Genomic DNA, 15,658 nt, shown 5'->3' on the forward strand with positions numbered 1-15,658 from the left:
TGCAAGCAGAGCCTGAAGTGAAAATAGGGAAAAACGGTGTCCTCATTACCAAGTCACTAAATACCTTAAAAGACCACCACCAACCTTCCAACTAAACTTTCCATGTATTTGCATCCTGACATAAATAAGGGGTGAACAGAACAATGTACAAGTCAGTGTGGCTGTGTTCATGTGCTAGCACTGGTAAAGTGGCCGTTCTCCTGGCATGTGGTTTTTAATACTGTTTCCCCCCATATAATTCTGTGAATAGGTGGGATCTATGCATGCTGACTCATACAGCATCCTAATAGCTACAGAAAGCAGTGTTTTCCAAACTAAAAAGAAAGAAACAGAATGACTTATGGAAGACTGACATCAAAGCAATGTAAAACCAAGTGTTCTTGAACTGTTTGAAACCAAATAGAATAGCTTTTATTTAGGCATGTTGCAACAGTATTCCCACAGTTTTTCTTTTTCTTTTTCTTTTTCTTTTTCTTTTTCTTTTTCTTTTTCTTTTTCTTTTTCTTTTTCTTTTTCTTTTTCTTTTTCTTTTTCTTTTTCTTTTTCTTTTTCTTTTTCTTTTTCTCTTTCTTTTTCCTTTTCCTTTTCCTTTTCCTTTTCCTTTTCCTTTTCCCTTTCCTTTCCTCTTTCTCTTTCTCTTTTCCTTTTTCATTTCCTTTCCTCTTCCTTTTTCTTTTCCTCTTCCTTTTTTTTTCCTCTTTCTTTTCTCTTTCTCCTTCTTCTTCTTCATTTTCTGCTGCTTTTTCTACTTTGTATTATTTCTATTTTTATTATATTATTTTTAGTTTATTTTTTCCTACATATTTTAAAGTAATGAAGGAAAAAAAAATATTTTTTTTTTCAGGCAAAGTTCATTTTTCTGGTTTAAGTAAACCAACTACTATTGCTCATTCAAGTCTTGAATGCCAGATGCTTTTAAGGCTGGGTGATTTTGTCACATGCTAATACTGTGCGTCTACAGTTGAGAAATCTTATAAATGGGTAAGGGTTGGTATCCAGGGACTGCAGACATCAGTTATTTGCCAATGTGAAGAGGCAGACTTCCTGCCTGAGTCACTACATTAAAATGAAAAAAAAAAAAAGGTTTGTTTACTCAATGTTGCTCTTACATCTGTGTCTTGGCCATGGATCCTGTAGTTAGTTGTTATTTAGACTTATCTAGCATGTTTCACTTAAGACTCCCCAAGCATATAAAAAATCAGTGAGTTTCAATTTGGAATTAAATTCTCTTCAAATCTAGGCTAAATCTAGGACCCTGAGTTTACCAACAGAAGTAACAAGATGTATTTTACCTATCTTTCATGTATGACTGAAGAACACAGAAATTACGTAAATTGGCAAAAAATGAGAAAAAATAAAGAATTTAAATCCAAAATAGCAAACAACATTTTAATAGTTAACAGGTATGTTGCATTTTTTCTCCTTTATTTCTTCACAGAATCAGAGTCTTGTTATAATAATTCTCAAGAAAATTACAATTGTTTTTGATCTTTCACATGATGTTTATAACTGAAATGATGAGTCATAAATGCAACACCATTGCCTGTATATCCTAATGTCAGAAAGTGATGTTCCTAAAGACCTTAGAGGTAGTTTTTCTGACAGACAAACACATACCAGTAGCATTCATGAAGGTATATTATTATTAATCTAATAGTATATTAGATATATTATCTACACTATAGATACAGTAACAAGATCAGGAGCCCTGTAGTTGCTCAACTTTGCATTGTTCTGTGTCCCCCAGAAGAGGGCAGTGGTTTGAACACACTCCAGTTAGATTTTTCCAAAGCTATACAAAGGTTGCTTATAATAACTATTAAGTCCTAGATATGATATTTGAAAACATGGACCAACTCATATGCCAGACCGTCTCCGTGAAAAACAGGAGTTTCACTTGTATATAAATTCAAGATTTTCTCCAGAACACAATTTTTATTGCAAATAAGTAGCCTATAGGTACTTGCTTTTATAACAACAGATAAGATTGTTAACAGTTACTGCCACCAAAGAAGCTATTCTTTTGTGAACAATGAAAAATATGTCAGTGTGACTGTAGTCTAGGGATATAAGAGATGCAATAGTTTATATTAGACAAAATGATAGTTACAAAACAAACAAACAAAAAAAAAGATATGCAGTAAGGAGTTTGTGTGTCCAAAAGCTTGTCCACTTTTTGAGCTGTATAAATCTAACAAGATGTGTAAGGACTCCCTACATTTTTTTTGTTTTCTTTTGTTTTATATTTACAGAGGTGAAGTTTGATCCACTGAAAACATATGAAAAGGAACAATACTTGAAAAGGAAAAGTAGGAAAACAAAATCCCTGTCTACTGCTTACTTTCAGGTAAATAATAGCTATTTAACTACTGAACAGAAATCCACATATACAGAGTAGGTTCTGTCACTTTTCAAATGAGATATTCCAGTAGTCTCACCTAAGAGAGTGATTTTGAGCGACCTAAGAAGAAAGAAACTCTCCTTCTAAGTGAGTTACACAGCTACGTTAAGAAACTAAATTGTCACTAGGAATTTATCTTTTAATGGAACTCACATTGTTTGCAGTGCCTATTGAGTAATTTAAAAGAAAAGTTGCAGCAATAAAACACCATTTGGTGCAAATCACCCATCACGATAGGAATTAATCATCTTACCTTCATATAGGTTAGTCTTATTTTGGCTTATTTAAATAACTTAAGAACAGGCAGGAATTTAATCAAGTTTAAGTATGCTGTTTTCCAAACAGTATATTTAAAGGTGTACTTTTATCATAATTACTACTAATAAGTGTCCTTCTATTATTAGTTATTGAACATTTAAAATTTTTATTCTACAGTTGTGCTACAAGGCCTAGAGTATGCCAGAGCACCTCCAGAAGCTTAATCTCATGTTGTTGAAGTAAATGTGATTTGGAAGTAGCCCAAATGATGGCTGCAAAAAGAAAAATACTGGGAAGGATTGTATAACATCTCAGAAAACAGCTAGACTGACTGATAAGCAATTCTTTAGATTACTTATTGGAGTTTCAGAATAGTGCTGGGTAGAACTGAATCATGTTGGCATAACGTTCCTTTGAAATAATTGTTTCATGTTTCAATTGTTAACTAATTCGTACAGTTATTGAAATATTTTTCTTTACATTTGAAAGTCTCCAGGTGCCAAGTGTGTATCATAATTTTCTTCCGCTGTACATAAAATTACTTAATGAATATTGGCTTGCAGGATTATTATCCTTCCAGCTAATTCCCAGTCCAACTCAACTTGCCTTTTCCTGGGCTTCTTGCCACATTCCATTTTTCCCTATGCTGTTGATGTTATGTAGGACTGAAATGTGGAATTATCTACAGTTCATAAAAGAATCAAGTACCTTAGGCTGTTGTGTTCATCTATTATTAATAGACAGTAAATGCAAACATGAGTTAACAAAAGGCAAAGGATAAACACATTTAAGCCAGACCAGTTCCCAGAGAAATAATTTAAAAACTTGTCAAACAATTCTTGAAACATGGAAGAATGATGATTTCCCATAGATTCATTGTATATATTCTGGCACTGTAACTTTTGCTTTATATAATATTTTTTTAAAAACTTGAATAGTAATTTCCATTGGAAGATCTCAAAGCCATTTACAGATATCAACAAAATCAGACTTGTAACACCAGTGTGAAGAAAAGAAGCTGGCTAAGTAATTCGTTGCCAAAAATGTATCTTTGCCCCAGTTAGCAGCTTTGTGCTATTCTGCCAGTACAAAGTTTCACAAAATACTTCATTCACCAGTTCCTAATTACTCTCCAGCATTTGGGTTGCTATTACAATCCCTAGTTTCTGTGGATGCTCATGGCCAATCTCTCATATAAATTAATTATCCTCTGAGGGTTTATTTCTACATGAAGGAAGTCATTTTGTGATCTCTTCTACCACTTCCAAGCCTTAATGTACGCCAGTAGTCCTGTGCTTCTGGAATGGCTTCTGAGGGCTACTGTGTCTGGGCTTAATATAGAGCAATTTTCATCAGTTTCAGAGTTGAGGAGGAAGCAAAAGTGTCTTCATCCTGTTATTTTCAACCAAGGCAGGCATCCATGCCAGTGCTTAGCTGATAATGTTTTAGCTGCAATTCACTATTCAGTAGTCCCAGCACAACAAATACAGTCTCTTTCTTCAGGTTGACTAGCCCTGTACTACATTTCAGCCCTCATTGCTTTTTTCTACCCATTTAAGCTGGTATTATTTATATCAGATCACATGCTTAAGGCTTTGGTCTTTTGCCACCAATCATAAAAATATCCTTTTTCTTATAATTTATAATATTATAATGAAATAGAATAATATTGTTTTTAAATATCAATAACATTGTATTGCATGATTATTTCCTATATAGACCATTGAATACTCACATGCTTTGAGCATTTTTCTTATGAGCAACTTGTGTTTTCATATAGAATGAACAAAATACAGAGCAAATGGAAAGCAGCCTTTTCCTTCCCAAAACAAAAATAAGGACTTACTGCTGAATTTTGAAAATTGTATTAAGAAAGATGAGTGGGATCCACTGTTACCACCTTCTGCACTTGTATATGTTTAAATAAGCACAGTGTCTGTAAAGCAATGTATTTTTGCGCATCCGTTTGACTGTTTTGGGCTTCCTGACACTTTTTGTGAATGCGCATCTTTCCTTTCCTTAGAAACAATATATTTGCCATCCCTGATAAGAAAAGTATAGAGAGAGTTTTGTAATTGCCTCCATGCCAGTGATTTTCTCTCGTCTGTATGCTAATTCCATATAACTTATGTTAGTTTAATACGACATGACACACACACAGAAAAACCTTTGCCATTTTCTTATGTTATTCAAAAGTATTTTTCTGCTATCAAGATATTCAGGAAGACAAGCACAGTCATCAGAAATAATTGCCCAGTTGTTGTGTTTAGTGCATATGAAACATATTATCAGAAACCCTGTCAAATCAGGTAATCCAACAGAGAAGGATAAAGCAAGGAAAGTGCTCACATAAGATTATTCTTTATCATCTCATCCAATTGTGTACTGGCAATGCAAGCACTAAATGAAAATAAGTTGTTGTTCTTCAGCTTTTCCAGTCTGAAATGCTCACAGATCTTTAGAAAGAGGAATGATATTAAGTTCACAGCATTCATGTCAAGCACTCAGATCTGTAATACCCATTTTACAGGTGAAGAAACAGACCCAGATAAATGAAGTACTCCAGGACCAAAAACACATGTACATGTTCTGCACAAACTGCCACTTTCATGTCTTGGTTAAGTTGATGCAAATGTAATTAAATTGTTACACCCTCCTATATCTGCAAAATTCATTTGAAAAAAAAAAAAAAAAAAAAAAAAGTGCAGGAACAAAGCTTTTTGATTTTAGACAATTTCTGCACCTAATCAGGACGTGAGTCTTCTAATAACATTTTTTTATGACACAAAATTTTATAAAATGACACAAAAAGTCATAAAGTTGTTTGAGCCTGTCACCTTTCCATCTATATTGGAATAATAAAAGGAAAAGACAAATCAAAAATGTGTAGCCTATTATTGATCCACTGGTTAAAAAAGTTCTATCTGAGACGGTTCGCCACTGCTAATTTTCACCAATGCCTTGTCTTCTCCTATATACGTGTATATAAGAACAAAATGGACAAATTTGTAGCACATATGACAGTATGTTGTATCTTAGTCTTAGCATCCTGACACTGAGCATCCTGACTTCATTCATTTCAAACTGCTTTGGGATTCTAAGGAACACATTCTGTGTGGGCCCCACTTGGAGTGCTACATCCAGATCTGGGGCTCCCTGCACAAGAAAGATGTAGGCCTGTTAGAGCAGATCCATGAAGATGATCAGAGGGATAGAGTACCTTTCCTGTGAAGAAAGGCTGAGACATCTGGGGATGTTCAGCATGGAGAAAAGAAGACTCCAGGGAGACCTCATTGCAGCCTTTTGGTACTTGAAGGGGGCTTATAAAAAAAGATGGAGAGTGCATTTTTACATGGGCAGGTAGTGATAGGACAAGGGAGAATGGTTTTAAACTAAAAGAGAGGAGACTGAGATTACATGTTAGGAGGAAATTCTTTACTCTGATAGGGGTGAGGCACTGGCACAGGTTGCCCAGAGAAGCTGTGGATGCCCCATCCCTGGAAGTGTTCAAGGCCAGGCTGGATGGGGCTTTGAGCAAACTGTTCTGACGGGAGGTGTCACTGCCCCTGTCAGAGGGTTAAAATTAGACTGGCTTTAAGATCCCTTCCAACCCAAAACATTCTATGATTATGTGATTCAGGAGAGCAATGGGCTTAGACATATGACAATTGGTATTCTGGTTTATTTTTGAGAATTTCCATCTTCTCAGGTTTTAGTGAAGTTCTGGATAAGTTTTTATTATGTGAAATAATTGTGTGGTTAACCCACAGCACCATCCCATTACATAATGTACTTACTCTAGTGAGATACTTCTTTTTCCTCTTGTACTGTGGGGACAATTTTAAGTCCCCTCACTTTCTTCTGTGCAGTTCAAATTATTTTCTCAGTTCTGGTCTCTGCATCTGCTGCTGTTTAAAGACAATGAGACAAAAGAGTTTAGTTCACTTAGATGTGGACCCATTCCTTTGACACGCTCCCACTCTCATTGTTTTCTGCAAAGTCAGTATTTGTCATTGCCTGCAAGATATTTCTTAGCAGCTGTCTCTTTTCTTCATGTTACAAAATTAATTTGCCAATCTTTGTACTCCCAGGATGAATCACAATTCTGTATAGTCTTTGTGAAAATAATATGGAAATAGCACTTGTCTTTTTTCCTAAGGACAGTCATAGCTGTTCAGTGTCTCATTGTTTTGTTTGGTCTACTTCAGACAAAAAAAAAACCTGATGCTATGCGATATTGAATATCTTAAACCATGGCTAAATATACAGATGCTAAGACCCAGGGGAATCAGCATGCTTTTAGAATAAATTTCTAAGGCTGTTTGTCTTCACCAGAAGTCTGAATATGCTGCTATCATAGAGTCACCACTCCCCAGTTCTAGTCCAAAAAAAAAAAAAAAAAAAAAAAAAAAAAGAGGAGTTTCGTAGCTTTCTGTTTAATCCCATGAATTTACTCATTTCCATAAATTATTGGGCAGGTGACAGAAACATAATGTTCACAACAAATATATATGTCACATGATAATTTTTTCTTAATTTTTTTTGTATTTAATACCAAAATAATAAAGGAGACAGAATACCTAAATGTTATGGTTTAATTTTGTTCTGTTTCTTTTTTCATTTCTTACATTGTAAAATATTGTGAAATGCTTCTTGATCAATCAGTCAAGATCCTGTAAGGCTATCTTAATTCTCCCATCTGCAGCTGAAGTAACCAAGGATGCACAGGGTCACTTTAGGCTGGTCTAGTGATAAACCTGGGTCTCAAGCATAGCAGTCCCTACAGTTCCTAGAATATTTGTGCCAAGTCTTTCTGCTTGTGCCTGAAAGATTGTACCACACTTCAGAAGAAGTCAACAACTTTCTTAGATTTTGATGCCCCAAAAAACACTTAGGTATGTCATGGCCAGACTGTATCACATCCTAAAATGGCAACTCTGCAAGAGAGAGAAGGGTGGTATGGTCACACAACAGCAGTAGAGCAAATCTCCTGTACTCAGGTGACTTCAAGAGATGCTGATAACTTGTAAATTTGGTAGGATTACATGAAAAAGGTTTTGGATTTTTTTTTTCCTACAATTAGCAAATGATATTGAAATAACAACAGTAAAGAACTTAATCATTGGTAAACCAAAACACCTGGAAGTGTGGGAGTGCGAAAGTTACAGCACAAACCCTGCTTGCACTACTCACATTTTGTAGATACTGTTGCATCCCATGCATCAGGCACGCATCAGCTTTGGCAAGGGCTGCAAGGAGAAATAGAATTGTCTTGAGCTAAAAGTCAGGGAGCTGTGTCCCATCCCACATTCTGCCACAGCTGTTTTAAATGGGTGGTGGATAAACACATCCCTATCATAAAGTATTTCATGTAAGTTCACATGGATTTTTTTAAATTTTGATATCTGTCGTTTTCCAACGTTTGTTCTTCCAGCCTTAGTGTTCTTCTAATGTTGTTAAAAGTGTAATGTAGTTAGCTATAGTTTATTATGACTTTCAGGTTTGCTGGTCTGACTCTGTGGGCCACTGATATACTTGCATCCACCCCCACAGAAGAGATTTTCTGAAAAATTGTTTTAAACCATGATAGGAAGTGACTCAGGATAATTGCTAGTCTAATAGGCTCTCTTGGCTTCCTGGAGTCTTTTAAATATAAATCCTTTGCAAGAAGAGAGAATGTCTAGGAAATAAAAGAAACATATGATGCCAGTCAACACTTAAATTTGATACAGTCCACATAATTTAACTTTCCTTCCCAACCAGATTACACGATGTTTTATAACATATGGTGATTGCTGTTAACATGGTGTATCATTGGTGCCACTTCTGTCTGTATGTCTTCTGTGTATGTATTTTTTTTTCCTCCACATATATCTCTAGCTTCTTTGAAGCATCTGTGCTCCAACCGTGCTCAAACCAGTATGTGTGAGAAAGAAGCCAAGAAACTGTTGTCCCACAAAGCTCTCAAAGGACCCTGGTTAACCTGAATTCACTATATAGTTTTTGGTGGAAAATGAAATAAATCTAAGTTAGCTCTGGGAATAACTAGTTGGGCTGTGATATATTACAAAAATGATGTTTAATTCTGATATTATATATCAGCAGAACAATTCTAGTTTACAACTGTCCAAATAGTCTGGCCTGCTCAATTCTCTTTGGTCTCCTTGACTGGAGCAAAGGAGTCAGAGCTAAGCCACAACTCCCAACGTGGGACAGAGCTCTCTCTTTCCTGCCTCCTGTTCTGCCAGTGGCAGAGGCAGGGCGTGCTCAGCGTGTGCTCTCTCTGCCTACCTCCATGTATGAGTACTCTACAGCAAGGTTAAGACTATTGCTAAATTTAGTTTAAGGAACTCAGTTTATTCCTCAGTCTCTGAGTTCAGTCTGCAGTGTGTAGCAGAGATGCTGGCTTTGTAAGCCTTATTCTAACACTGTGCCACTTCTAATTGGAAGCCCTTCTTTAGTTTTGTGAGCCTCATTCTCCCCCAAATCTGAATTTTTATTGACTTTGATACTAGAAGAAATGGAGTGAAAGGTGCTGTCTTTTTACTGTCTGGCTGTAAATACTCGTTTGTCTAGTGTCATGCATTGATACTCAGACACTTAACCATCCTCCACATGATCCCATGTGACAAAGGGGACATCTCACACACACTGTAGTACCGCACCAGAATGTGTCTCCTTCCCCCTTATCCGATACGCAAAGTACAATCCCTTGTGTAGGACGTGGCAGTGTCTTAGAATGATCCTTCTTGCTGGCACATGCCCATCTACAACATAGCACCAGCTTCCCTTCTCACCTGGTTACTGGCACCTGGCAAACCATGGTGCTGTTCCATGCATTAGAAGTGAAGGCATTTAGGAGATCTGCAAATGGTTTCAATCTGGTCAGTCCAGTAGTGAATTAAATCTGGGTGCCAAAATACACAGAGGATAGGATTCTGTCATGCAAAATGAAAGGAAAATCACCGGGTGGATTTAAAAACTACGGCCAAGGCTGTGTGCATCTGAGGACAAAGATAGAGCTCTCTGCATGCTTTGGTGTGTGCTATTCTTTTGAACATATGCCATAACTTTGCGTTTCCTGACTTCAGTGGATTGGAAAAAAACAAAACAAAACAAAACAAAACAAAAAAAACACTGGCTGGTTGCCAGAGCTGAAATATATGCAGAAATAACATTCATAGCAATGTAGTGCAAGGGAAAAGACAGCATCTGAATGAACCTTATGCTTCAGGGTGTAAACGATCAACCGTGGAGTTAAAGAAAGTATTTTCTATCTTCCCCCCCCCCCCCCCCCCCATTTCTTATGTAATGTTACAGTCCACAGCTGGCTGGATGTATCGTGTTTTCCATTCTTCATGCTCTGAATCATCAGGTATCTACTGCTTGAGGCGGCGTACAGGCCTAGGGATCTGAATGGTCTGTTCCACTATGGCAGCAAGAATGGTATTTGAATACGGTTTCATTTCCTTTGGTTTATTATTTTGTTACACAGCACTAAGGGAGTGATAACTAGAGTGGTTGCTCCTGTGAATATATAACAAGACTGTTTTGGAGCTGAGGAACACATGCTCTCTTGTTTTGCCAGTCATGTGCTAGTGATGCAGAGGGTCCCACTCTATTCTCTGCTTTTTAGGACTGAGTAACGCCTACATTTCTGTTGGTCCTGTGCACAAAGATGATTTTCACCCTCTAAAGGTGCCTTCCTCTAGAATCTTTTGGGAGAAGTGCTGTTTTAAATAAATCATGTTTAAAATGGAGCAAATTGTGCTCACACACGTACACACACTCCTAGTCCACTGGAGAAGGCCCTGGTTCTCCTGTATATGAAACAAAATTATGTATTGTCTGCAGATGGGATCATCATGCTCTTCATATCATAGTGTTGTGTTCTGCAAAGGGCTCCTGTTGCTTCTTGTGGAGGGAAGTCTTATGTGATTCAGTGTACAGGTTATGAGTATGCAACCATACACAATTGGATATACTTCAAAAATATATATTTTCTGGAAAGAAATACAACAGATTTGTGGAAATATTGTCTTAATCGGCAGTAAGTGGAATGCTGTAGCACTTCTGAGTGGGGATGGATGTTCTGCCTTGTGTATCTGTGAGCTAACTACATGTTAAGAGGCATATCCCTTCAGGACAGAAATGAAGTGTGCTACTGGGACACAGGCAGCTTTCCCTGTCATTGCCTGTATCATGGGTAGCCAGAGCATTTCAGTCTCTTGGCATTTCAGTCTTGTTGCAGAGTCTTTTATAATGAAGACATCCCACTTGCAGTTAGGTCACAGCGTAAGACAGGCTACAGTTATTAATGGTTAACTTCTGTGTGATAGTCACAATTTCCACTGTTCTTCCTTTTCCCCTCTTAAGGAAGTAGATATATTATAATCCTATATATTCATCAGAGAAAGCAGGAGTCATGGATAAACATCTTATCTTCAGCTAACAACAGAAGTCTTTGCTGTGCTTTTGAAAGTTTATTAACCACAGCAGCTGAGTCAGTGAAAACAGCTCAGAGGTGGAACAATCCACAAGGAACAGCTCTGCTATTTTACAGTGAAGCCCTGAATCGTTCTGCCCTTCAGAATTTCCTGCAGATTGTTTTGGGACAAGCTGCCAACAGGCAGTGACTGAACTCCAGGGCTGATCTTCAAGAAGAGTGTGCAGCATGGCAGGGTGGGGAGTCACATCCTGAATTATCCTTGCTAATCTTAAAATGACAAGTGGCAAATCTAATAGCCAGTACCCTTGCTTTTCTGATGTTTGAATTGCATAGTTCTAAGTGGGTACTTTTCTTTTACACAAAAATATTTTACTTCCTTTGCTCAACAGAATACTGCTTTGGGGCTGAGAATATTTTCTTGCTCCTGAATCTGCCAGATTCTTAAACCTATCTCATAAGTACAAAAATGGAAATCTTTTCAGAAAGACACCCTTTTCTTTTGGAGTTTCTCTCAAGGTTTTTTAGTCATAGTGATGATACAGCAATGTATGGGGATAGCTGCCATCAGAAAACTATCAGAAGAAACTTGATTTGAAGCCTTTTGAAGTTGATCAGATAATATTTATTGATTTGAAAGAGCCCTGGCCCATGCCCAAAGATGATGATGAGAAGAGAGAAGCAGAAGAGAGAAAGCATATGCTCATGAAAAAAACAATCCACACAGCTTCACATGGTAAAATTACTCTGCCAGTAAGTTGCACTGAAAAGAGCTTTGGCTTTAAGTTTTGAAATAGCACTCGCATCTCCAAAAGTGGTACCAGGACACAGAATTCTTTTAACTGTTTACAAATGGAAATGATGGGGTATAAAAAAAATAACAGTTGCTTATAATAGCAGCACATTTGTAGACTCCTCCATCCAGAAGATGTTGAGTAAGTTTTAAACTTCTTATAGAGGTCTGTCTGTAACCACCACTCAAGAACTTTCAACATATATCACTTCACCTTCAAGCCTCAGTTTCCTCATCTCTTAGATGGAACTGTGGATACTTACAGGCTTACAGCCAACCTCAGCTCCTACATGCAAAACAAAGAGGTCTTATCAGTTGAAATTTGTCACCACTTCCCTTAAAAGGATTATACCATGAGAGCATTTTGCTCCTCAGGTACTGCTTAACATTAATGCTACTACTTCTGCTTTGGTTTTTGCTCTAACATATCTTTTACGTAACAGGTGGCTTTCACAGCAAGTGGAATATATAGTACTGTGCAGTAAGCTGGCATGTACCAAAGAAATAACAGAAATAGAGATGCAAATAGGCAGAGAATAATACAGATCAAAGATCAAATGAATTTTCTGAGCTGGTATTTATCTGAGATGAGACACTTCTAGAAGGTATTTTAAAGTTAGGAGGGAAGCTGGCCCACACGTCTGGAAAAATGTTCCAGCTGGAAGGGTTTAGTGCAAAACTGAAAGAGGATGTGGACAAGATGCTTGAGAGGGCTGTTTCACTCCTCTTTTGGTTAAATCCAGTCAAAGCCTAGACACAGCGGAGGGCTGTGGGCTAGGAGCGAGGCCTCTTTGCCAGGCTTGAAGCGAACACTGTTTAGGCACAACTGAGAGACTGGAAAATACTGCTTTCCAAATGGGGACTTGCATGGCAGATAGTTACATCCTGGGTGTGGATATAATATACCATGGGCAGAAAAGTACAGGGATTGCCTTTTGCCAGGGACTTACACAACCACATCTGTAGTTGCCCACCATTTCCTCCCTGACCCCCCTTGGAGTGGTTTCTATCCAAAGGTGTAAAATTTACAAATCCCAAAGAACTGCAATCTAGGCTTTACCTAGAGAAACTTTTAGACCGTTCATGCCATAAATATCTCTTAGAGGCTGCCTGACGTCAGAGGATTTGGAGAGAGAGGCTGGTCTGAAACTGAAAACAGCAGCAGTTCCAGTCTCACTGCAACAGTACAGCCAGCGAGAGGAACAGCAGAGGCATTTCTCTATGTGGATTATAGGGCTGCAGAACAGGGAAGAACTGCACAGAGACACAGGCACTACAGTGTAAGTGCAGCTGCTGCAGCAACTCTTCTCATGTTTTTGCTTGTTTTCAAGAACAAATCCCTACAAGTACTGCTTGCTTTTTTTTTTTTCCTTTTCTTTTCTTTTTTTTTTTTTTTTTTCCTTTTCTTTTCTTTTTTTTTTTTTTTTTTCTTCTTTTCCTTTCTTTTTAATTCTTCTCTGAAAGATCCTGAAGCCAGCTTGGCAGCACAAGGATTCAGGTTTGGCTTGATTGCGTCTCCCAAAGGTATGCAGAGGGGCTGACCATGCAGGCTATTGCATGACTCTGTAAATGGATGGAGGTGATGGGGGATGAGGGAGGGTGGGAAAGGAGAGGGAAGGACATATCTTTGGAAGACTACAAAATTAACTAAAATCCATCTCCTTCATGTTCTGGTATCAGAATAGCAAAATCCCATATAATCCCTAGGCAAAACCCAACTTCCTTAGTGCATTTCACAATGTAGAATCTGTTTAACTCTTTAATCCCTTGTCATGTTGTCCAGCAAATAGCTCCTCTTTCCTTACGGGGAGGTCAGGAAACTTCCTGGCTCTCTGACAGTGCAGTCCTATCCTACTTCTGTTTGCCAGGCTCTTGATGGTAAAAAATCCTAATGCGAGTATAGGATATTGCTTGCTAAGTCTGACAAACTTAGTGCCTTGAGTCTGCAATAGCTTGATATTACGGGAAACCACTGTTTCTGCAGAGGGAAAAGGCATCTCACATCCAGAAATTAGCTGTAACAGGGTGACACATGCAGGAGGCAGCTACTGGAATAGAATTCTCTTAGTGAAAAACCTGCAGAGGTAATACTGCAGACAAACAGTGTAAATCTTAAGTATTCTTAGTGATTCTTTTTCTTTTTTTTCTTTTTTTCTTTTTTTTTTAACCTCAGCAATCCAGAGATTCCCAATCCTGCCCCACGGAGATGAGGTGTTTTCAGTGGGGCACTCAAGTTTATTTATTTACAGTTAAAATTTAGTGCCGTTAACCTTACCTCCCTCTACCCTCACCCACCTGGATGCCCCTCATTCAATCCTCAGCAGAGGTGGGAGCAGTTTTGGGGCCACAGCTGTCATCCTCAGTGGCATCTTCCCTAATCAAACCCTTGACAGAACCAGCTGGCTTCCCCAGGTGGGTGGAAGTGTTTGTTGCTTCCTGTATGAAGCTGGTGTACTTAGCTAGCACTTGCAGCTCTGGAAAGTTATTTGCCATTTAGAGGGTGCTTGCTGTGGACAGGTGCTGGAGGGAGACCTGATGCTCTTGAACATGAGCATGAAGGTGAGCTGAGAAGCAGGAGCTAAGTGAGTTGCACAATGTAGTGCGGTATGCTGCTTGTAATTGGCTTCAGCCAACAAGCAGTTGCAAGAAAGGTTGTTGCAAGTTACTGCTCCCTGGGCTGAGTTGTTTTGGTGAGAGAATAAGGCTGCAAATGCTTTTACCCCTGGAGGTGGCAGAGTGGGTTGATGAGGCAGGAGGAAGTGAAGGTGAGGATGGGGAGAAGAGAGTTTTACAGGAATCACCCCTGCAGATGCAACTGGGCAGAATTAGCTGTCCTGAAAGCAACTGCAGGCACGTCCCTATCTCTGTGGCTGTGTGGTTGAAATAGCCACTGTGTTGGGTGGTGTGATGGGGTGGCCCTTACTGGGCAGATATTGAAGGGCTAATTGCTGCTGGGGGTGCCATGCTGTGCAAAGCGAGGTAGATTGAGCTTGAGAAAAAGTGACCGTACTGAGTGCGTGTGTAAGGGAGCCTGTGATCTTAGAGCTGGGAATGTACTTTGGAAGTGGAGCCTCCGGACTTGGAAGGAGTTGATTTGGGGTTTGCGCTGCTTTACCCTGATATATCAGAACCCTTTTCCTTTTTCTGCTTTATTTCTTATCAGATTTTGCTCCCTGCAGCTTAGCAGCTCCTTTTCCTAGAAACTACTTTATCATGTTGGCTGGCAATGTGAAGGAAAACAAATCCTTAAAAACTCTAATAATTTGTTAGGAACCTGTTTGCCCCAGTAAAAGCTTGAGAGCTTTAACATCTGAGACAAGTGTCTGGGAGCAAAGGATACTTTATTTGATTCAGCACTTGATCTGTTTCAAGTGCATTGGGCAATTTAGAACTAACTGGAGAAAGCTGCGAGGGTGGGAAGAGGGACCAAGGAGGAGAAAATTCCACATTTGTGGTAATTTAAGCTGACTGCTTCCTTTCCGTTTCAGTTTCTCACTCTGTCCTCCACCCTGGAATCCCACTGGGGAATTACACAACCTGCAGGGTGCTGTGAGTTTGGAAGTTCCTTGTGGGCTGTACAGGGGAGAAGTTATCCCCTGTGGGGGAAGGATGGGAAGGGAACTGGGAAAAGAGTTACTGATCTTGCAAGAGATAAACAGCGTCTCATAAGAAGTCACGGGCTATCACTCAGCATCCTTGAGTTTAGATTCCCTATATCAGCCAGGGAAATGATAGTTCTTCCACTGATGGACACTACCCT

At 38.7% G+C, this 15,658-nt stretch overlaps 1 protein-coding gene across 9 annotated transcripts in view; it reads left to right on the forward strand.

Annotated features, from left to right (window-relative positions):
- The first annotated feature begins 2,272 nt into the window (after window positions 1–2,272).
- Window positions 2,273–15,658, forward strand: part of DAAM2 (dishevelled associated activator of morphogenesis 2) — a 203,572-nt gene continuing 190,186 nt past the window's right edge. For 3 of the 9 annotated variants that reach the window (XM_027454027.3, XM_072035715.1, XM_072035716.1), the window contains exon 1: window positions 13,032–13,178. The gene's annotated coding sequence lies outside the window, so the exon portion shown is untranslated. Of the gene's footprint in view, window positions 2,348–13,031; window positions 13,179–13,362; window positions 13,423–14,340; window positions 14,481–15,658 lie in introns of those variants that run through there. The other 6 variants (XM_027454030.3, XM_027454029.3, XM_072035713.1 and 3 more) reach the window with 5 other exon arrangements.

The sequence above is a fragment of the Anas platyrhynchos genome, chromosome 3, assembly GCF_047663525.1.
Source record: "Anas platyrhynchos isolate ZD024472 breed Pekin duck chromosome 3, IASCAAS_PekinDuck_T2T, whole genome shotgun sequence".
Lineage (NCBI taxonomy): Eukaryota > Metazoa > Chordata > Aves > Anseriformes > Anatidae > Anas > Anas platyrhynchos.